The sequence below is a fragment of the Corvus moneduloides genome, chromosome 1 (assembly GCF_009650955.1).
Source record: "Corvus moneduloides isolate bCorMon1 chromosome 1, bCorMon1.pri, whole genome shotgun sequence".
Classification (NCBI taxonomy): domain Eukaryota; kingdom Metazoa; phylum Chordata; class Aves; order Passeriformes; family Corvidae; genus Corvus; species Corvus moneduloides.
The window spans coordinates 119315825-119341006 of NC_045476.1; the positions used below are offsets into that span (position 1 = coordinate 119315825).

General features: G+C 39.2%; 1 protein-coding gene across 5 annotated transcripts in view; it reads right to left on the reverse strand.

Annotated features, from left to right (window-relative positions):
* Window positions 1–25182, reverse strand: part of NOL4 (nucleolar protein 4) — a 190314-nt gene that overhangs the window by 83079 nt on the left and 82053 nt on the right. Inside the window, exon 1 of one of the 5 annotated variants that reach the window (XM_032124501.1) lies at window positions 16533–16616. The exons of the other annotated variants lie outside the window; for them this stretch is intronic. The gene's annotated coding sequence lies outside the window, so the exon portion shown is untranslated. Of the gene's footprint in view, window positions 1–16532; window positions 16617–25182 lie in introns of those variants that run through there. 5 annotated transcript variants of the gene reach the window in all.

Sequence of the window (25182 nt, forward strand, 5' to 3'; positions counted from 1 at the left end):
GGGAAGATGGGGCTTTGTCCAGATATAGCCACTGACCCCTGCTCCTTGTCAGAAACTCTGTAGAGATGAGGACCACCCCAGAGGCAAGGTCAACCCCAGCCCAGAGCACACGGGGCAGCAGCCATGAGCCCAGTGCAGGGCTGCCCTCCTACAGGAGGCTCAGCAAACCACAGCATTCCTCTCTGGGCTCACTTAGGCCCTGGTCAGTGGGCACTCCAGCCTCCCTTCCCACAGCTGGCTGATGAGTGCAGCATAAAACTCCACTGAGGCAAGGGCAGCACGTTTTCAAATCCTGACTCTTGTCTGAACCACCACTGCAGGGTGAATTTTATGGAAAGACCTCCAGAGAAGTTTGCCACAGGCACTGGGAGCTGAGAAGGGAAGGAGCAACGGGGCTCCAGGCCCTGCATTGGGTATTAGGGCAGTAATGAAAGAGGCTGTGGGATGAGCTCACATCTTCAACACCACCCAGGACTACGTTTATCCACAAGCATCAGCCATGACAGAAAATCAACCATCAAATGCTGCTTGCTCAGGGCAGGACATATCTTTGGGAACTGTGCAGCTTTCAAACCCTTTCCCCAGAATGCTGTAAGACTGGAAGTAAATCTACAATTGGTTTTGTTACTTAAGCCTGAAAAGGGAGAGTCTGACTGCAAAACACGTATGTGTTTGACTTCTAAAAACAGCCAACTGGGGCCTCCCTCACCTATGCAGAGATCCTCTTCCAGGGATTAAAGAGCATCACCCCTCAGGAAAACACTCCAAGAGCAGAGGGAAGGTATCTTTGGAACAGGCAGCAGCCACCTTCTTGCTGAAGCATAGGGCACTCTCTAGGCTTAGGCACAGACTTTTCATTCATGGACCAATATTTCTTAAAATTCTTGATGCCAACACCTCCTTCTTCCACCTTGCACACTGCTCCACACTAATCCTGTGCTCTGGTCTGAACAACACCCTTTGGACAACTTTAGTCCAAGTACTCTCCACGTCAGGGGTAATTGATAGAACAAGGGGTAATGGCTTTAAACTGAAAGAAAGTAGGTATAAATTAGATATTTAGGATAGGAAGAAATGCTTTCATAAGGTACTGGAAAAAGTTGTCACTAGAAGTTGTAGATGCCCTATCTCTGGGAGTGATTAAGGGCATGTTGGATGGTGCCCTGGGCAACCTGGTGTAGTGGAATCCCATTCTGGAGTTCTAGGATTCTAATTCTCAAAAAAAGATCTACAGTAATTTTTTTACTTCAAGTTAATGTCTTATCCACAGTAATTTTTTTACTTCAAGTTAATGTCTTATCACATTGCATTACAGCTTCCAGCTTCTCCTTCCAGATCCCACTGAGACCAGCAAGATACAAAGTGACACCAGCTTTATTTTTGAACACATGAGAATTCCAGATTCCTGCTGTGAACTTTACAAGCTCATTGCAGTCATCACTACGTTAGCTTTTCTCCCTCCTTTTGAAGGAAACTTGGAAATGGTGGAAGAAAAGACAATGCCAAAGAAAGCCCAAGCAAACAGATGCTCTGAGTATGAGTTTTAATTCTCAGAACTATTGCATCCTTCACTTCAATTATCAGCCACAGACATTCACATTATCATGGCCAAATCTCTGCCAAAATCCAATTTCCCTGTATTTAACACCTTGGATTCTGCAAGGTGGTATCAGTGGCAGCTGGTATTTTAAGGACACTCTCATTTAGAGCAGGAAATTGGGTCTTAATTTACAGGAATGTTCTCCCACCAAGCAATGTCTAGATTTATGAATAGGCAAACAACATACATTGCTAGAATTAGAGATTCTTTTGTTACAAGTTAATATACAGTTGTTCTACCCAGAAAGAGCTGTCTTCAGACCAGATATGTCAAATGCTCAACACTGTTCTCTATAAGAGCGTTTTCTTAAGGAAAGCAAGTAGAAGTGTGCACCAAATCTGGCTGGAATAACAAGTTCATCAACACTTGTTTTCTGAGAGCACAAATTTAAGATCTGAACTCTGATGTAAGTGTTGTTGAAGTACTGTGAATCGCTAACCAAAGTACATATATATACTCTCACTTGTCTCCTTGAGAGAAAAGTCTCCAGATGTTCTAAAGGATCTCTTATCTATCAATTTCATACTCTAAATCACTCAGAATTTTCATATTCCTTGCAGGTAAGTCAGGAACGAGTTAGCAAGCCATTCTACATAAAGACAAATCTCAAATACATCCTCACCCTCTCTCAAATTACCTCTTAGCTGAGAATGCAATTAAGATTTAGAGCATGGTTTAATAGTTTATACAGCTGAGATTTCAGCGACCTGAAACATATTTTACTAGTCAATAATCCATAGCCTTGGGCTTCAGCTCTAAGAGCAGTAGTGTGGCACAGTCCTGCAATCATACAGCCACATGGAACTTCAGATCCACTGAAAGGGCAGGTACCTATTTAGGAACCAGTCAAAAACAAGGGAAAGACAATTAACCTTACAACACCTTTGGCTAATTTGAGACAGTCTTGACTGCATGAGGGCACCCTACAAACCAAAACCATACCCGGTAATAATGAGTCCAATTAATCACATTAAAAGAATAAGGCACTTGAGGCCACTTTGTTCATTCTGCTCTAAGGAACAGAGATGGGAGAAGGCCACACATGCAGGCAGACACTGATGCCTGCAAATTCCAAGGCAGCAGGCACTCAGGTTAAATGAACATTGTGAGTGGGCTGCCTGTCGACAGAGCATCTCTGAGAGCAGCAAGATGGGTAACTGTTCCTTCTAAAAGGGGGAGATTGCAAGTGAATGAGCTGAGTGGGATGAGTGAGACTGAAACTTCTTGCTGTGCAAATGCAGGCTGTCATAACACCCACTCTTAAAGATTGTCTACCAAAATCCTGGATGATGAAGGTTGCTTTAATCTTCTTGGGCTCGATACCATCAGGCCAGACCTTGAAAACAGCACCTTACACCCTTAGCAATCCAATCCATTTGAATGTGGTCACTTGCAGGAGGCAGTACTGCAGACCAAAGAATGACAGGTTCAAGACCAATTTTGAGTTACTATGCTGTTATCCTTAACCTTTGGCTTCAGTAGTGCATGTGCTTTATTTTCCTATGTTAAAATACAACTTTAAGGAAAATAGTATGCTGCATAAGCAAACATTATAAACTAAGTTAGTTACATTCCTTCCACAATTCCACAAAACCAATTCCACAACCCTCCTAATGGAAGATATTGAAAAAAAGACTCGACTGGTGGCAACAGACAGCAGGCAGTTTTGGGAGAGGAGCACCATGAATCAGACAAAAGGTGGCATACAGTGCTGACTCACAGAAACTTCCGTAGTATAGAATATTGCAGAGACTTTTCTAAATGAACTGATAAAAAGGCAAGGACACATTTCACTCCCACCACTTTTCACAAGGACTGTTTAATACCAATTTGTCACAGTTAGGTATTTGGTTATGCTTCATTTATATCACAAGTCATGTTTGAAGCATAAGTTCAATACATAACTTAAAAAGCCAGTCCAAATCAACTCTATCAATTCATCATCTCCATTCCCTTTCACATTGTTATACAGAACAGGGGTTGAATTAATAGAGGTACAAAGGTGATCTCAGACCTTCCCATTTCATAAAGCATAAGAATGGTCAGAGTTGGTTAGAAAAAAAATCCATTTAGTCCAATATCCTATCTCCTAATCAGTGGTTATTAGGAGATGTTTAGAGAAGAGAATAAGGCAAGCATATAAAATTCTTCCTCCTGTGGATTGCTGAGCCCTTAAGAATTTCAAACTCAAGGTCTTTCTGAGCAGGATGTGGCTTTTATGCTGAGGCATCATGCTGATGCTCACCGTGTTTTTTCTTCCAAGTATCCAGTCTTTCTTTGAACTTATATAAACCTCAAGCACCCTTCTCTGCTCCTCCAAAAAGTTACTGACATTATTTCTGTTTCCACTGTCCTGTATCAAGAAAACAAGGAACAGGAGTTAAGAGGTGGGCAAGAGCCTTTCCAGAGGATGGAGCAGGGTGATGTGCCCAGAGGTCAGTCCCTTTATTCCCAGTGAGACTGCATTTCCTCCATTACAAGAATATGTATTAATTGTCCTCTTCAGTTAACCTCAATAAGAATAACAATTATTTTCCTCCTTTTGACATATATGCTTTCCTGATGGGGTTGCCTTCTGTGAATTCAGCTATGGAACTCACTGCATTGGATTTAAATCTGAAATGTCTATCAGTTTCAGTGATGTTTATCAGCAAATTCCTTACTGTTATTTTCAGTGGTGGAGAAGTAGATCAGGAGCTACTTCATACGATCACTCACTGCACGAGTTTATGAAAAGAAAAGGGAACAAAGCAAACTGATCCTTAGCCTTGTCAACAAGAGTACAGTAAATATGATATACACATGCACATACACAGTGGAATCAGCATTAGCCAGGCTGTAAATCTTATTTCATTACTAAACAAACCTTCCAGTAATTCATGATTTTCCATGGGTAAACATCTCTTCTTGTTGGAGGCACAAAACAGGAAACTATTTTATTCAATTATAATGTTAAATAACAGAGCTGTGAACAACTGCCACTCCATGACATCAACAACTATCAGAAAAATAATACTGCCCTGTCAGTCACAGCATTACAGAAGGGCTCATTTATAAAGCTTCATGAGTGACTCGCACGCTTACTTCTTTGCCTGCAGAGCTACTGTCCCTGCACATGCACAGCAAGGAGATGGAGGAGCATGTCTGTTAGGAGGGTACTGCACACATAAATAACCAATTTGAAAGCTCACTGGGTGCCCAGTAGTCTTTTTACCACTGTGTATCTAGTTTGTCCTTGGTCTTTGACATTTACACTTCAAAACACATAGTTCTTACTGCCTCTGGGGAGAAAAATCCCTGGTTTTCCCCTTACTCTGGAAAAACCTCTAGGGTGCTTTTTGTGGCAAAGACTCTATCAAGCAGTTCTCAATGCAGAAATAATGCAATTCTTCTAAAGTTTTTATGACTCATATAGGATCATATTTGACAGGCAAAATGTCATCTGGCACCAAGAACACAGCTTAGAGCTCTATCTCTGGGCAAGCACTGCAGGAATATGTTCTCAGCCCAACAGCGTATGAGTGGTGCCAGAGGTATTGTCTTATGCTCACCCCAAAGAGGACTCCAGACTGCAGAACCATTTACTGATAAAAGCTAGGAACTGAGGAAGGCTGGGAGACAGGCAGGCAAAAACAGCTCAGGCAGGCAAACAGAACTCTTGTGTTTGAGGGTCACTAAAATTCCAACCCTGTACAGGGCACATCAGCAGCAAAGATGTTTGAGACTGCAACATATTACGAAAAGGAGAAATATGAAGCTTTTTCTTTAAAAAAGAGGTAACCTAAGAGATCTTGCACTCTCCTATTCCTTGTCCAGCAGAAAGAGGCTTATGCTTTAGCATAAGCAACAGCTGCCACCGCTCCTGGCAGCATGAAGAATCTGGTGCTGTGCCAGCAGCAGATAAAGTGTAATATGTAGGTGCATGTTTTGTGTCTAAACTTTAACCCAAATGGAGCTGAGAGTAATTATGCTAAACTTATCTGCCATTTGGACCTAATGCAGGTGTGTAGTGCTTAATTTTACTTCATCAGGATCTGCCAGAAGACAAAAGCAAAGAGGAGAGATCAAGCTGGAGTCATTTGAAGTTCTCTGCAGAGTGGATGCCCCCAAACCCGGAATTTTTAATAAAGCCCTTTAAAATATAGCCCACCAGCTTTAGTGTGTTGAGTGGATTCACACAGTGTTATCAGTCTGTATTTCTTTCTGGAAGGGTGAAGCCTTGACCACAAGCAACATAAGTAATTGCTTGACAGCTCTGCATCCCCTCAGCAAATTACTGCATACTCTTCCATAGGAGCAGAAATGCTCTGGAAAGGCTCATTATACCCCCTTCATCATTAAAACCGGGAGAGAAAGGAGGAAGAAGCCGTAAGAATGAACAGAAATGGCTGCTTTGAGCTTCATATGTCCTTATCAACATTTAACCCACATTCTGACTTGGGCCCCCAAACTTTACAGTACAAATTGCTGGATTTGCCTGTTTGCTGTATTCCTAGCAGGGAACTTAATAGAAGTTTTCTCTTGAAATAGGAAAAATCGTTTGTCTGTTAATATTGTGTTTGTCACTAGATGACTACAGCAGAGTAGAAATGAGGAAAAATCTTACCTACCCAACCAAAAATAAAACCAAAGAGAGAATTGGGAAAATATGCCAATATAGCCCCAGATGTACAAAAAGCAAGAGTTCTGCTGAAGTTCAATGGATGCTATTATTGTATTTCAAGTTTTATTTTAGAACCATTCTGAAGAAGGCTTGCAAGCATTCTTTATTTTATATCTGTAATTTATACACTGTGTCAGTAGTTGCCAATTGCTATTTAGGTGCATAAAACAAAGAGAACTGAGATCAAAGTGCCCTGTCAGCCCAATATTTTGAGTACCTCTATAATAATAAAAATAGTTCAATTCAGTTGACAGCATAACTCTCAGTAACAATATTTCTACAAATAGTTCACACTCATTATACTCTTCATCATCATCTTTGTCACTCTATAGTTCAGGATTTCAAAATTACAATCTAACTTTATTGTTTGGTTGGTTTTTTACACAGAAAAGTATAGTTTAAAGACTTGTATTACTTAAAGCAATTTTATTGTTACTTACAACTGCATACTAAAAGCTAGAACATGAAAATTCCTCAAAACTAGAAGTGAAAACATTTCCTACAATTTTCTTTCTTTTTTCTAGTTTTCATTTTATAATGCTGGTAAAATCAAGTGGGTTTTTGCAAAATATTTGTTTTTCACTCTGGAACAATTCTGTCAGATCCTTTCCAGTCAGTTGTCTCCACTCACATTAACAGAGATGCTTTCAGGAAAATTTCCTACCTCAGCAGAGAGTAAAGTAAGTGTCTCTGATATTCACATACAGAAATTCAGTTTAAAAATAGGTAATAAACATATAATTGGGAAGAAGTAGAAGAAAATTATGTGGAATAGGAAGTAGGAACTTACAGCCTTTGTTGTTCTATGCAGTTCTAGCATTATCAACAGTGAATTAAAACTTCCTCAATACGTTAGGAAAGTGGATGTTAGTGAATCTGAGAAGTCAGAACAGTAAATATGCAAGTGTAGGACTCTGTAAGGGTTGCTCTTTCCTTATTTAATGGCTGTGATGTAATTAAGGTTTTTGCTTTGACAGAGTGTCCGTGACTCAAGTATAGGACTCTATTACAGATAAGTCAGTTTAGAAATTCAAAGAATTCCAGAGCTTGGAAAGCTGCTATTACAAACTTCAGCAAATAACCATGTCTGAGGGATATAAATGACATGACCCTGTTCAATTCTGTTTGCTTTTGTTCTGCCACTTTAAAATGCTTATAAATGTCCATGGCAGCATGTACATATTTTTTTTCCTGCCTTGAGCATGCCAAGGGTAACAACAGTAAGTGGTCTCCTCACTGCTTAAATGAAAACACTATTATTGTCACACAGGACAGCACTGGATAACAAACTTGGCCTTTCTTCATCTGGCAAGCAATCATTTTTGAATGGTTATATCCATTATGCTTTCCTACTGTATTTTTTACTGTATCAAGTGTAAGTTAAAAATATTCAGCATCTACAATGCCTGAGTGCCAGCCCTAACACCAAAAGAATACGAAGAGTGGTGTGGATGTTGAAAGCTTGATGCAGAGAAATTTTCCAGCTTTCTGCCAGGATCCCTGTGAAAGTGTTGCTTTCACACTCATGCTAGCTGTAAACAGTGAGAAGTTTTTGTAAATAATACTTTTATCTTGTCACCTGTAGTTTGTTATGCAGCTTGTTATGTTACTGACTGGAGAAATATTTTGAAATGGGTGTTGTAGGGTTTAACCAATCATTCTGTGAGGTGGATGGTCGAAGGACCAATAACCTTATGCCATTCAAGCAAACCAGGTTATATAAATTAATTTGGAAATTATTAAATTCCATTCCATTCCCTTCCTGGACTGGACTGGAGTATGCTGCTTTTTTTGCCGTCCCTGGTACAACAGCAACAGGGTGGTAAGAGTCAGCAGTGCTACCTGAACACAAAAATATTGCCACTGAGGTAAAGGACACAAGCCTATTTGGAGCCTGTCTAGCATTCTGACTACCATTATAAGGCAGAAAAATAAGCAGTGCTGATGACTGACCTCCCTTTGGTCTGAAGTATTTGTCTCAAGTAGTGCATGCCGAAACTGCCAAAAGAGGCATTATACAGGCATTATCATACTCAAGATATTAGAACCTGCTTGGAAGTTTACAACAGTTGATGTTTTTTCCTACTAAAAAACTATATGGCCCAAGTCAGCAGAATCCTGAAATATGTAATATAACTTGAGTTGAAAAATGGCAGATTTGCAAATCTATCCACAAGCATCCACGATGTGAGGAATTTGACACCAATTGAATGTTACTGCACAGAAGATAGAAGACCTACCATGAGGTGTTAACACTACAGGAAGGTTTCTTCTGCCTTCATTAAAGTCACCACTTTTAAATCCCAATTTACCTCATAACCCTACAGATGCTGACTTCCAATCTGACTAACAAAATAAAAACATGCCTTTTCATGTTCAGAAATTATTTTCAGGGAAGATAAAAATCAACCATGTTTTTTCATCAAAGTCAATAATTTTTTTCACAATTCTCAAAATATTGATGGTATAGATGAGCATTTGGTCACACATTGGCTAGCAATGGACTACAATAAGAGGTAACTGAACACACACACAAAAAAGGAATGATTTTGCTAGATGGTCTGTTGTCACAATATTTCTGGTGGGCCAAGTAACTAAGATTCAGAGCCCAGAAACTTCAGAAAGCCCAAAGGATCTGACAGATAGTTCTGGCATATCCACTGCATATCCACATATTCCTCACCATAGCTGTGCACTTGAAATTTTCATTGCCAAGCCACCTGACTAAGCAATGCATCTCTTGTTCCAAGCTTTCCCTCCCAGTGCAATGCAGTGGACTCTGCTTGACTGGGGAACAGAGCAAGTATGAGAGCGTGTAATAAACAAGATTGGAAATGAAAGAATAAAACTTGAAAACTACTTGCACTTGAAAACTTTTGCATGAAGACTATCGTTTTACATTTCCATTCTGGGAAGATAATGCCAACAGAAACACGACAGGTTCTTGAACTTAATACAGTTAGTAACTTTCAAAAATTTTCTTCTCATTAAGCACAGTCAATTTGCCCTTGATGAAACACCACTGAGAGCTAGACTCAAAACCAGATTACTCAAAAAGGCCAGAAAGCAGGGCAAACAGAATACCACCCTTCAGAGCGAAACCATGAGCTGTTTTGCAGTTCTTTGCAGACTGGAGAGATTTCTTAGGAAATAAAATAACTAGTCCATGGTTGTAATTCACTTAAGGGCTTCTGTTAGAGCAGCAAAATTCAGGAATGGGACAGTCCACACAGAGTAATTGTTGGATGTGCTTTTCCTGTGCTTTATGCTACTGATAGGGTACCCTTACCAATGGCATTTAAGAATGTTTTAATCACAGCAAATCACTACTTTTCTGACTAAAATTTCAACTATTAAGGTACAAATTGTTGTTAAAGGTCAGAGCACTAAAATGGGAGAGAATGAAACCTTACCAAAGAGTCCAACTGTAACACCTACTTGGCTTCCTTATGATATAGAATAAAGAGCAGCAAGAAATTGTAAAAGATGACCATTTGCTGAGCTGGCTCAACAGATCTGTGTGTGGAAACCAGCAGGCTGCTCCTGGTAAATCAAGAGTTCTGTCCACAGATGATTTTCTCTGTGGCAAAGCTAGCTTGGGGAGGAAGGGGAAGCCTAGAGTAAGAGCACTCACAGATATGCTTGGTGTTATTTTAAATACAGAAGTAAAGATGAAGATATTTCAAAATCTGCTCTATAATTTGTTTTCCCTTTGCAATCTGTAAACAAGATTATTTGGCCCATGGTATGCTTTATATTTTGACAGGATCAGCATTGTATAGCTCCTTTAATCTAATTGAAATGCACATTAGAAACAGAAACAGGTGTATGACAAACGTACATCTGGATAGCAGACCTCTTCCCAAGCTTTCAGAAAACTTAGAAAATATAGTGTTTGCAAAAAAACAATTATGAGAATGAACAACACTTCTAATAATCTTTCTTCTGCTTAGTTAAACTGAAAATGTCCCTCAAAACAACAGCATCCTGACAAATTCTTTCAAATCCTAGATCATTACTTTGCAATTCCTAACATCCCCTTTATAAACTGATCACCTTCCTTCCTAAATAATTACAAACTAGTTCTGAGGGAACTGGGTTTTCCAGAAGCTTAGTTTAAACTTTTTGGAAGCAGAACATTGATCTGAAGATGGATGTGAGAATAGATTAACCTTATTTCTTCTGCGTGGAAAGCTTTTACCAGAGCATCGAGCAGAAAAGTCACGCTTGCTGAAATACTATTTCAACCTTGATCATGAATAGAATGTTATTTCTCATAAATATTAAGGGGGGGGGGGGGGGGGGGGGGGGGGTGGGAAGAGGGTGCTTTATCTTTTATATCCAATGCAAGAGCAAACATCAGGACCAACGCTCAAAGAAGTGAAATGCCTAGCGTGTTCTCCTTCACAGCACACAAGCAGGTTTTTCCTTCTCTGCAATTGCAAATAACTGCCATCGGAAGAAATGGTACAATCAATGCAACAATGACAAAAAACCAACAACCTAAAGGAGAGCTGTCAATGGTAACCACACTGCAATCAAATCTATTAACTGCACTTCAAACACAAATTTGATTGTGAAGGTTTGTTGCTGATGGCACCTGGTGATCCAGGTAGGGCACCTTTCTGAGTCTGTTCCATATTCTGCATGTAGGAATCATCAGAAACTTCAGAGCTAGATATTTAATTGGTCCCCAAATAACAAAACAAACTAGGGAAAGCATGACTTTACTACTCCTGATTAAGTTACTGTGATGGGCTCCAGCATACAGAAAAATATTGACACAGCTGGATTGTTCAAAATACATATGTCAGTTCAGATACTTAAATTTCACCTGTCTAAGCAAAGAAACAGTTACCATCTTTGATTCTGCAAAACATGAATAAAAACATTTTGGAGGACTCAAAGCACAGTCTTTCTAAAAGAAAAACCCTTTCTTTATTACCCCATGTCAAATACAGTGGCTCCAGTACAGGAGCATTTAGAAGGTGGTCTAAGGCTATCATCTTCTTTAGAAAAGTCTGCAATACCTGAGAGATATTCTTGGCATTCTCCTTTATGTGAACAGATAAATGGAGATTTTCTAGTTCCTGGTCCTGTCGGTCAATTTCACCCTAGGAAAAATGCTCTTGGAAGCTTTTGAAATGCTGGTCCGAAACCTTTTAGGCTCACTCAAGAAGCCTTTGAAGATGAAAATTTTCTCAGAACTGCTTTAATTTCACATTATCTTCTGTTGAAGAACACCTGGGACAGTTCTAATTTGAAATATTTTCAAAAAATGCCAAAACCAGTTGAATAATGTGGTGACAAGCACTGGAAATCACTGAGATGAAGCCCCTTTTACATAGATGTCATCAGCCGATTCTCAAGTGGCCTGTTTTCTCAAAAAAACATTTATTTTTAACTTCAGCACTGCAATCTGCAATTTCTGGAGATTCCTACGCTAGGAGTCCCTGCAAAACTCAACACCACAGCTGGTGATGCAGGAATTTAAGATAAAACACAGGGATCAGAGTCTGAGCTTTTGTATCAGACATGAACGTCTGCTGACAGCGCATTCGTAGACAGTAAAAAGGACTGACGCTGTTAATGCATCATGTGGTAACCACAATAGAAGCCATTAAAAACAATCTTCAGTAGTTTATGTAGCAGTAAAGAGCAGAATGGAAGGACATTAGTGAATATCACAGCACTCTTGGTCTTAGACTTGAATATCCAAATGATAGTTTTGATCAGATCCCATTTAGTTTGCTGCTGACTGAAGGCATTCACAAATCACAGGTGCAATCAGTTGTTGCCATCAACCCACACATACAGCACTTGTCTGCTCCTCAGTGTGGTTCAGAAAACAATTTCAATCACAACAACTAGAGAAATGCCAAATTCAAAGTTACTGATTATTCACCTACAGAGAGACCATTAAAGCATTCCACACAATAATCTATTGTCAAAAATGAATTTGCAACGATGAAATAAAATACGCTACATGTGAAAAGATCAGTCACTCGTATCCTGAGCTCATATTCATCTTCCTATCCCTTGTAAAACTTCCAGTGGACTCTTCTGACAACAGAACAACAGAAACCCTGTATTCCTATTGTAGAACTTTCTACTGCAGTTGCAATTTTGCTATTATTCGTATTGATATTTTGATATTTGGATATTTGGAATCTAAAAAAAACCCAAAAAATGTAGCATTGCCCTAGAGGATGCATGTATTTCTCTCATCTTCCTTATAGCTGTCACGACCTCACAAACAACCTCTGGAGAAGACCTAAAATACTCAGATTACTATGAATGACAGCAAAAAAATGAGAATAATGGAGCTGCAACACAAACAATTGCACTCCTTTCAGTATTAGGGCTGCCAGATAAACTGCATGTAGTATCTCAACTACTGTTAGAAAAGAGAGCTTGCCCAGGAATTCTTGGTTTCTCTCCCTTTGTGTTTGGCCCTGTTAAAAATTAACATTGGTGTTTTGCTTAGCTCTTCAGCTAATATTAAGGACTTACTATGCAGCAAGCCACAAAGCCAGCAGCACAGCACTGAGAAAGCACTTTTTAATTGACTGCTAGAAAGCTGGCCAGAAGAACATCACACACTGGGCTAAGATCTACCTTTGGATGCATATGATCCTAATCTCACTAGAGTCAACAGGAGCCAACGTGTGCAGCCTGGGAAGCAATTTAGTCCATTAAATTAAGGCAATTTACATACAATTTGTGGCTTCAGAATTTTATTTTTGAGGGGGAAAGGAAGACAAAGGAGGTTTAAAATAATCAAATATTCCCATGCGGATGGCTATTACTGTTTCAAATTAGGACAAACTTTAAACTCAAAAGGTATTTTAAAGCCTTTCAGATTTGTTTGAAATAAAAAACTGATCGAAATATTTGAGTTCATGTTTAAAGACATAAAAAACCCAATAGATCTAAAATTCCCATTTCAATTGAAGGGACACTTCTTTCATTGAGGTCCACTTCTGCTACCATCAAATTGACCATTTACAGTGTCTTTGGAAACATTATATATATATATATATATATGTACATTTTAAAGGAAATAAAGAGGCAGAGATGCCTCAGGAAATAAGATGCCTTGCAACCAAGAAAAAATATGATCACTACTACTGTTTTCTTATTAAAATGTGTAGGATAAATCTCTGATATGGAGAGACACACACACAGTGCATGTGAAGTCTATATATAGTATAAAGTGATTTCTGTTACTGATTTAATGAGAATATCAACAGCAAGATCCCTTCTGGGACAGAATAAAGTTTGTGACTTTGTACTTGTGGATGTTAAAAGATAGACAGGTTCTGCGAGGTGCAGTGTACCACCCAGGAAGTGCTGAACATCTTACCTATTTTTCCCTGAAAGAGAATCTCAGTGAAAGAGAGACAAATTGTTAGTCATGAATTCCAAATGGAGGCTGTAGGCAGAAGCTGTGCTGTACAAGTTTTGGGGGCTATTTTTGCAATAGTGAGAAATGTTTCAAGGAAATAGAGTGACACACTACTGACAATATTTTTCTGTTTGGTGCCATAATTCAAAACCTTTTTCTGGTGAATCAGAATATACATTAAATTATCCTACTTACTTTTATGCATGGAAAAGACGCATCAGAGAGCATTATGTTAGCAAGTTCAACATCTAGTCAGCAGACAGCCTGAGCACTGGGACACAGTGGAACAGGGAGAAGGCAGTTCAGGAAGAGTGTAATACCTGCTGGGAGCAGGAATGCTGGGCAAAAAAGGAATGAAGGGAAAAGCTTGGGCAGAAGACTCACCCACTGCTGTACGGAAGCCAATAACTCACAGAACAAGAGCGCACCAAAGAGAAGCCCTGGTATAACATGCAAGTTCTGGGGTTTTTTAGAGTTTAGAAACTTTGGCTTTTGTGTATACAGCAAGCAGAGTCAACTCTGCTTTTTTGTTTCCAGTAACTCAAGGAATTTCAATTTAACTGAAACAGAGTTTATACAGGAATTTCCTCAAGTTTGGTGGCCTGGACTCCTGAGTGTGAGCAGTCTCTACCAACTGTACCTGCCCATGTGTAAAACAATCCTACTGCTACAAGGAGCATTCACACCCTTTCCCTGGAAGAGAATGAGAACACAGGCTATGGGTTTGGATGCATGCTTTGAATCCCACTGCACCTCCACTGTCTAGAAATGCACAAAAGAAATTCAAGTCCCGTTGTGAAAACTCCCAATAAAACTTGGACCAGTTTCCTAAAATCACACACTTTGTAGAAGACAAAATAAGCTTAGATAATGTTTAGCCAGAGAACATTATTCCATTTAGCACAAGTTAAATGCTGGAGAAAAATAAATGGAAACAAATCACGGCCTTGAGATTAAAAATATCCAACTTTTTGGTTAATTAATTTAATAAAATGACACACGAGGTAGAAAATCTGTGCATTTAACAATCTCAGTTATTTTAAATGCTATAAACAGCCAAAAACATATCCTCACAGAGGTGGTGAAAATATACAGTGAAACCTCTGGCAAATCTTTCCCAGTGTGTTTTTTATCACAGAAGGGACTTTTTAATCACTAATTTAATTTGACAGATATCAAGAAATAATTTCATAGTGCTCTTTCTAATTAAGCATTTATTTGATGAACTTGCTCATACCCTGATCCCCACGTTGCTTGGCATTTCTGTGGAATCTCTATCACCCATATGTCCACCACAGATTCAAGGGTCAGCCTAAATAATGGCTTAAAGCTTCCATACTCTTTGTGTTTATTTCTATGGTCCTCCATAATAGATGTACACTGGCTACTGAGTTTTTAAACTGCAAAGAAGACAGACAGTTTCTTTGATTATCAGTGTTCTGACTATTTGGTAAACTAGCCCAAAAAACGAAGTTTGAAGAGAAGACTGTTCTTACACTAACCAATCTGGAGCTTATGACTCTTCCTGAGCTGTCCTGGGAGGGAGGAGAAAAAAAACATCACTGTTCTTAACTACCCATGCCATGAACCCAAGTCTCTGGAAAGGCAACACAGTGCTCTTTTATCATTTCAGTCAAGATGATTCTGCTTTTAGCTCTATAGACACACAGAGAAATATAACATATGCTGTTTCTTTAAGCAGACTGAGTGTGTGTTTACTAGGATTTTTCAGCAATAAGCTTTTTAGGTAGGAAGAAAATACCTATCCTGCAAGGTGAAAACAGATCTTTAACTTCCTCGGTGTTGTATTATCATGAATCACTCATGGGCCTGATTAAAACAAGGACTCCACTTGTCTGCATATGTATATGCATGTATGTATTGCAAAAGCACACAAGCATGCATGCATTTTGTACATGTAAAACACATATGCACATTAGATCTAAGAGGATACTGATATATAGAAAATAACCATTAAATAATTATAAGGGGTTTTTTTGATTAAAAACAGAAAAGGCATGCATACTAAAAATGCAAGAATACACAGGCTGAACATATAAACTCTGGTGGAAAAATTAGTTTAGGAAAAGCTGACAGTAATAAAAAGCAGACAGTTAAAATCTTACTGCAAACAGTCTAATTTAAAGCTGGGAATCTTGATCATCTATTACAGTGAAATGCAGGATCATATCAAAGAAAGGCAGAACATTAAAATAACCAGAAATGGAAAAGCTAGAATATCCTCTGTTTAATTCTACCAGCAAGAAAACAAACACAAATTTTACATGCTGCATCATGTCATACACCACCTTAATTCAGCTACATTAAAATGAGTTTTCCTCAAAGAAAAGCTCATATTATGACTATACCTTTAAAAAGCTCATGTTTTCACTGTCTGAGTTTTTATATGAAGAAAAAACAAGACTGAATCAGGAGTTGTAAATTTTTATACTTAATTTGATAGTTCAGCACTTTTGCAGTTGAGTTTGCAGCACACACAGACCAGTTTCCTCACACTTTCCCGCTTATTTTTCAGCACTCAGGAATTCTTAAGCACACTGCACAGTGCATACACAATTTGTAAGGCATGCCCATCCTCACTTGTTCAGCTTGATGCACCAAATGAGACACGCTTCAGGTTTCTATGTGCGCATCTCACAATGATGTTTTAAAATTTTATCACCTAGTTTCCAGGGAACTGAGGCTTTGAATCTATATTTGAAATACCACCTGAATGGGTGAAACACATTGGTATTCCACACACAGCCTCCTGCTGTCATTCCACTGCTGGCATGGGACAGTCTTCACCAAGACTTAGAAAACCTCATTCAATATTCCTCTCTGGAGGATCTGACACTTACTGTGAATTCTGCTCTTCAACTTAAATACCAGTGTCTGTGGCAGGCCAATTCTATCATTGCAGATACAGCATCCCTCAGGCGAGGTCCAACCTTTCTCTTGCAGTGCACCCAGGGATTAGCTTGACTTCCCCTAAATTCTCTCCAGTGCACAGTACAAGCTAATCTTTCCTGTAGGAAGTAGGAGATGGGGTTGCCATGACAACAGAGCACATTCTAGCAGTGGGACCACTGAGATGAGCTGAAAAGACGACAGTGAAACATGCACTCAGCCTTCCTCCGGGGCTACGGGCTTCTTCCTCCAGGATTTAATTCCCCTGCAAGTTTACTGACAGGCTAGGAGGTTGATTAGCTATGTATTTTGCTGTGGGGAGATTACTAGTTAAGAATATGGTTGAGAGATCATAGCATTATTTAATGAAACTGCCATCCCTCCTTACATTAAATTGCTGATTTAAGTGTGGCTGCTTTTAAACCACTACTCTTTCATACACATTAGTCCTACACTTGGTCCACACTAATACCTCACTGTAATACAGTCACAAGCCGAGTCCTGTGCTTCAGCTTCGGTTTTCCAGCATATTGGGCACGCTTTTATGCTCATACACACACATGCTTATACACACACATGCACACAAAGAGCTCAGTGTAACATCTGTGTTTGGAGCTTAAAGGGTTCTGCCGATGGGGGAGGGGGCACCGAGAAAAGCAAGGCACAGCAGCCACGTGTCTCATACAAACGACACAACAGCCACAGTAAGCTTTGGGAGCCCTGTTCATCAGGCAAACGAAAATTGAGTAATCTATACTGTAAATATCAGCTATTTTCTGCCCCAGAATAATGTCTGAATCCTACGCTTTAAAGATTTTTTTCTCAATGAGAATAATAGAAAGCTTTTTTAGTTCCTGCCTTTCAATTATTTACACGTTTTTAATTGCTCAATCAAATTTTCATGCAGAGAGTTTTTCTTTGTGTTTTAATTTCTCTTGCAAAACCACACAATGCATTATTGTGGTAAATTCCTGGAGGCTGGAGCATGACTGTGTCTTCTCCTGTTATTTCAGAAACAAGCATGTCTCAGTGAGCTTTTACCTTAAAGACACAGCAACCGAGAATTTTCAGTTTCTAATCATATTTGCAAAACATTCATTTGCCCAGGACAGATTCCTGTCTCCTTTGTGCCTTCACTTTTGAGCATCTAACATGTGCAGCCACACACTCAACACCCCCTCATCAGGCAATGCCAGTCCCCTCAGTACATGTAAAGGCTTAACCCATCCAAGTACAAAAGAGCTGTAGATGAGCCAAATCCACACCATCTGAGTCCACTTCTCTCTCTGGAAATTTTAAAAGAACAGAACCTCCATGAAGGTCTCTGACACAAGAAAGAGAAGGAGCCCAGGGGTTGCATTTAGCCAGAACTCCTGTAGGCAGGGAAGGTGGGGGTGGATGAAACAGTGGGAAGATGTACAACAGCTTTCCCTCTAAAGCAAGTTATACAGGACAGTTGGCAGGTTAGTCCCAACTAACTTAGCCTTGGCAAACCACATAAGGCCAAGAATTTGGCTGGAGAGGGAAGGTGCCATGTTGGGGAGGAACCCTGATGACCGGAATGTGTAAGAAAATTTTTGGGAGGTGTGGGAGGATGGGGGCATGTGGAAGCCTGGGCCAGGATCTCCAAATGATCATCAAATCACTGGTTTTATCCTGGTACTACACTAATTCTATTTGCAGTGAGAAGCCCTCTGACAAAACCCAACCAAAAAAAGCCCCTACAATTCCCATGGCTAGACAATATTACACCTCCATAATCTTGAAAAGTATCTCAGTGTTACACAACCCTTTAAAGTTTTACCTTAATTTGGATTTTAGCATGTCGGGAATATATATATATATATACAAAACAGTATCCCTCAGAATCTGCTGGCTCTGACTCATCCCACAGCTTGCTATGAAGATGAATTACACCACACAGTATAGCACCTGTATTTATTATCATCTAATTAGTGTTAGGATTTACTTTTTTTTTCCACTTTTCCACTCAAGTTCTATCCAACTGGAGAAATGCCAAATCATGTAAGCGACATATGGATTTGCTTTTGAAATCATCCAGCTAGAATTCCCAAATACTGCAAAATCTTTGCCTAAATAACTTTTGGCTTGAAAGACAATATTTTACACCTTCAATTCCAGTGGGAAACACTGATATTTGTAGGTATGCAAATTGGTTTTGAGGAAAAAGGGCATATAATCAGATGTTGAACGATGTTACAGATTTTTCCTGTCACATGCTGTCTCCACACAATGTGAAAAGAACAGTTAACAGCAAGATTAATGCTGTGAAAATAGCTAAACTACTATTATGGTTAATGAAAGTAAGGTTCTGTTTCTTTTTTGTTTCACAAGCTATGACTGTAGAAATCAGTAAATATTGCCCTAGAATGCAAACACTCATTTCTCAGTGCTCATGTGCAGATCTTCCATTCAGTAATGCTGCATCCTGTTTCTGGAAATCCAGTCTTTCAGCCAGATACAAAACGTAAGTATGTTCCTTTAGTTGTTGGATAGGGAATGGATTCCCCTGTTGGCACCCTAAATGAGTAGCACCCGGTTACTAAATTGGGTTCCAAATTATTCTTGACCATATTCTTTTTGTTTCTAGCAAAAACATCTTGTGTTTTATTTCAGATGAATACCCAAATCATTCTCTCAGCAGGAATACACCCTCTTACACACATGTGAAGTAACAAAAGCAATTTAAATGAGTGACGTTTGGAGATCTCCTGGAACATCCAAGAGCTCACAGGTATTCCTATTGCATCCATATATCCCTGGGTATATCCAGGAAAAAGCAACTGTTTTGGTGAACCCAGGTAGAGCATGCCAGAACAGGGGATAAGATAAAATGAAAGCTGAGGACATATGTTTAAGTAGTCTACTCTAACTAAGAAACAACATTTAAGTGTAACATACCAGGATGAAAGCAGCACGCTTCTAAGACTTGAGTAGAATAACCATGTCTAGGTCCTCAGCAGAAAATGCCCCCAACTCCTCTCATAGGTCTCTCCTAGCTTTTTCAAAGGTAGAATCTACGTTTATCAAGATTGGAGTCCGAGTTTTGCTCTCTGTTTACCCTCTTGCTTGGAAGAGGATGAGAGGTGAATACACAACAGCCCCTTCTCCTCTCAACAGGACACCTACAGTTTAAAGACAAGATGTGGGAGCTCAGAAGACACATCCTGTCCTACGTTTCTGCATGAGTTCACAGCTTTGGCCTCAAATGAGGAGTCTGAGGATTTCACATTGAAAATAAACACGAAAAAAGACAGGAAAATAAAACTATATATAGGTTCAACATGAAAGGTGGACATGAGAAAGTGAAGGTTTTTGTCTTGATTTCCTGTCTTTTTCTTGACTATGCTGCTTAACTGTGAAATCATAATTGAATTCTCATTTTTATTATATAATTTCTATACATAGCTGTTCACAGAGTCCTTTGAAACCTGTGGATGAAAGGAAATATCACTCTTTTTTTTAAGAACTATTCATTTGAGATTAAACAGTGCTAAATGCTGAGCCCTGAACAAAAGGTTTAAGCACATGTAAGTCTTGCTGAAATAGAGCAACAGTGCCCAGTACTTTACAGGATCAAACCTGTGATTTGGGGCTTTAAATCCCCTAATTCCCTACCCTTTCCTTTCTCTTTTTAAATATATCTTGGAAACTGAGATCCTGCTTTTGTCAGATGAATTTGTTACACAGAACAGAGTGACCTTCAGTCCTTGTGCAGTGATACATCAAGCAGCAGCCTACACCAGTGCAAGCTGTACCACCACCTTCTGACAGCAAACACTCAGACTTCATATTCTGAGCACAGAACTAATGGCACAGACATGATCACCTGCATACACCTTAATTTGAAAATGAAAAAGACAGTTTTGCTATTTTGCTTCAAGACTGTAACAAAATTGTTCTTAAACACAATCTGGTTTATGAGTTTTTTTTAAATGTGTCAAACAATTAAGCATTTCCCACCTGTAATTTTACCACTGGGTCATTTAAGCAATCAGGACCTCTCACATTTTGTTTCCATCCCTGTAGTTTCTCTCAGTTCACTGACTTTACTCAAGGTTTACAAATAGGACTAGGTATCGGCAAAATCAGTGTTCATGAATTTTGAATCAAATTATTTTGTAAGTAATGACACTTTTCAGAGGATAGGATTTTTTAATATTCAAAATGATAAAAAGTGCTGTGATTTCATTCTAATAGACAAAGGAATTTATACAGAAAAACTAAAACAGTCTGTACTTGTAAAATTCTAATACAATTTTATCCTTTTAAGCAAATGCTTTGCATTTTATGAATATAGTGTAAAAATGTAGAAGTACTCGCTGAAGGGATAAAGCTACCCCATTGTGAGAAATGGACAACACTGAACAACATTAAACTGAATTATTTCTACACTGAGATCATAAATGCAAGATGAGGTCAGATGTCTCAGGAAGATGTTCTTTTCTCTAGACTGTAAGATTAGTTTATCAGATTGGGAGTGGTGGAGAGACCTAGAAAGATAAAAGTGCTCTTTCAAATGTCTGTTGCTTCTACAGCTTCTAAAAACTGAATTTTGTAACTTTTTTAAACAGGCAGTGGGATTGGACTCAGAAATCTCCAGAGATGCCTTCTAAATTCACATATTCTGTGATTCTGTGAGTTACATTGACCACTTTGTGGCAGTACAGTCTTTGGTGAGTGAGACCAACAATAAAAGATTACACCATACTTCTGTCTGATGGACATTCTTATTCAAAAAGAGGATATAAGAAAATAACAATTACTTTGAAATACATAATATTTCCAGCAATAAGCCCTTAACAGTCTTCTGCAAGAGGAAAATAACAGATATACTCTCCCAACCCTGACACGAGCCAACAGCCACAGGCATGATGGAGAAGAGAGGGAGCATGTTTCCCTGACTCATCCTCCTGCCATCCAGCTCCATTTTCACAGAATCCTGGAATCAATTAGTTTGAAAAAGAACTCTGAATCATTGAGTCCAACCTTTGACCAATCAACACCTTGTTAACTAGACCATGGCACTAAGTGTCACATCCAGTCATTTCTTGAGCACCTCCAGCAACAGAGATGCCACCACCTCTCTGGACAGTCCATTCCAATGTTTAAAAACCCATTCCATGAAGAAATTCCTCCTGATGTCCAGGTGTTCCAGTGCTCAAGCTTGCAAACCCTGACCCTTTTCTGAACCACACACACACAGGTGTACCCTACACTAGCCACAAGCTCAGCGAATCTTTCACACAGTAACACTTTTGATTCCTAACTGGTTTGAGCTCCTGATGCTTCATCACTCCACAGGACACTGTGTTACTGTGCTCCTGCAGAGAAGCCCTGTTCTTCAGGACAGTTTTGTACCAATGTGACCAGTGAAGGCCTCTGATTTTTTTCATCTACAGCTCCCTGGATACCAGCTGCAACATTGCAAGATTCACATCTGCTACCTTCCATTTCAATGAAAGATGTTTGAAGGTCAGATCAATTTTTCTCTACCTAAATATAAGTGTGAGCATTAAATTCTACATTCCCAGTTAGGAAATTCAAGGCACCTGTACTTAAAATATTTAAATTAAGTACGATCTGGGTACTATCACAAAAAGGTTGCGTTCAGCACCATGTAAATTTGGACAAATGCGAATGTTCTGAAATGTAGAACCTATTCACGCTGAGAGATAACAGAGCTCATTTACAAACGTATGTTTTGCAAGCTCAGTGCTCTTGCTGACATACAGTGTTGAAGTATACTCTGAAGTTGTAGCACGAAACCTGTCAGAGTTCAAGGAGTGCCTGGATGACACTCTTAGCGATATGATTTATGTTTAGACAGTTCTGTGAGTTCTGACAGTCCAGGGAGTTGGACTTCATGATCCTTATATGTCTCTTTAAACTTGAGATATTCTATCGTTCTCTGATTCTAATATTTACCTTTAACACTATTAAAGAAGCAAATTTGTGCTTATTATTGTGAATTTTGCTCTACAGGCTCATGCCTTCATGCATAAGCTATCCAAATGGGCAAGGTATCATGCAGTTGGTTTCAGACAAAAAAAAATTAAAACATCCAGGGTATTTACTGTTTTATTATTTCAGTATTATCATTTCAGTCAGAAAGCAGCATCTCTATGACACACTCTGCAGTCTGACTTTTTCAGCTGATTTTAAAAATCCAGGAAGTCTAAGTTTTTGTTGTTGGAGCACTGAAGAAATTTAAATACTACCTTTAGTTAAGAAAGGATAACTTAATCTAGATTAGCTTTATTGAAGTAACTTCTGCTTCATTAATCATATTTATGACATAATGGGATATTATCAGTATGATAAATGCTTTTTGTACTGCTCATGGTTTCAAATGAAATTAATTTTAGAAGCTGCATCAAATTTCCTTCTTATTACTCCAAATCATGTCACTACAGTCCTATGGATGACCTCCTGTGCATTTCTGTGTTTGCATGTGTTTAGGTCTGTTTTCAATGTAACAGGAAGTCTGGTTTTCAATTATATAATACTTGGTCTTTTTAGAAATGTACAGCTTCGTTTCCCATATATATCAATTTAAGTTACTGTTGAGGAGAAAGACACTGACATTAAAGAAGTTGGAAATGGATGCAACAACACATAGTGAAATGACTGAAGTTTCTGTAAACAAACAATTGGAAAGACCAAAAATGCCCCTTTCCCAACCGTGCCAAGCAGCAAGCTCCATTTAAAGCTCCCTGAACAGCTTTCACAGAATCACAGAATCATAGAATAGTTTGGCTTGGAAGGGATCTTAAAGATCCTCTAATTCCAGCCCCTCTGCCATGGGCAGGGATGCCTTCCACGAGTCCAGATATCTGAAGTCAAAGTCACCTCCAACCTGGCCTTGAACACTTCCAAGGATGGGGCATCAGCAACATCTCTGGACAACCTGTTCCAGTGCCTCACCACCCTGACAGGAAAGAATTTCTTCCTAATATCTAATCTAAAGGTACTCTTTTTCAATCGAAAGCCATTTCCCCTTGTTCTGTCACTATATTAATTATGAATTCAGAGCAAACATTTTAAGTAATTTCTGTCTCAAAGATCACAGTAAATAACAAAGTTCACATAAACCATACTTGCTGATGATGTTTCTCATGGAGCTGCCATTTATGACAGACACACAGAGAAATCAAGATGACGGAATACGAAAAGCTAGTGGCCCAGAAAAGTGACAAGAAAGCATCCCAGTTCCTTATCTTTAAAAATCTAAGGATAAATATTTGGTATAAGACCATAAATACCAAAATCAAAAGTGAAGCAGTTTATGCTCTATTTCTCTGCATATCTATAAAGAGGCAAGAAGGATATGCCATCCAGCTTTGGCTTGACAAAGCATCATACTCAAGGAACACCCAATATGGGAAAAGAATTGAATATTCACATTTTCATTCTGGTTCAGTATACATCAGTATACTTGAAAGAAATTTACTCATGTTACCCCATGGCTGCTGAATGACAACTGAGGAAGAGAATATGGTGAGGCTAAAGAAAGTGCAAGCTGTAAAACAGATGCTTCACAAACACCAGGTAAGACCTTTTAAGCACAGCTGATCTGTATCCAAATACCTGCATTGGTTCTTTGCTTTGCTATGAGATGCACCTCTGGAAGACTTTGATGAGATGATGAAGCAGTAGCATGTCAAAAGGAAATGAGGAAGAATGTGAAAACTTTACTTCCTCTTGATTTTTCCACCTAGTTCCAAAGCTCTGTTAAGCTTCATCAGCAGGTATAGAAAGAATAATTCTTTGGCCCGGGTAGGTGCAACAGCTAAACCAGTTTCTAGAGGGGAATTATGTAATGCTCATTTAAACTGTTATCTTACATTCTCACCAGAAGAGAAGGCAGTTGACTGATTCAATACAGCTGGCATTAGACTCAAAGAATGCTATGAAGAAAATATTCCAAGGGCATCGACCCTGAAGTGAACCACTTACGCACTGCAGATAAGAAAGACAAACGAAGTTGAGACATGAGAGAATTACCTGGGCCAAAACCTCAGCTTACTCCATCCGCTAGCTAATGCTCACAGATAGATATCAGTGTTAAGGAATATCTAACAGGCACAGAGAGGGGACAGTGCCATAAAACTGACCTAAGAGTATTCAGTGTAGAGGAGGAATGGGAGGGGGAAAGGGATATCACGTCCGTAGGGCATCGTCTAGAACAGAAACACCAACAAGCCTAATGTCCCCTGTGGAACACAAAACAGATGAGGGTAACATGGATGACTGTTGCTACCAGCCTGGTCTCATCCATGCCGTGCAGCAGTGAGATGTGGGGGGGTTTATTGTTAGTTCCCACCCACGCATCGCTTCTGAAACTCCCACTAGTAAACACGATTCGGGAAGACTGTTCCCCACCAACGTTCACATTACATAAAGGCTTTTATTACACCAAAATGAGAAGGGCAACATTTTCCCCCTGCATCTCAGACTTACAGATTTTCACTGACAAAGTCCCTTTGATTTTGTTTTTTTTAAATTTTCGTTCACATTTCCTGCCACCAAATCACTAAAAGGCCATGGATACACAGAGAATCACTTTCTAGAGCCAGT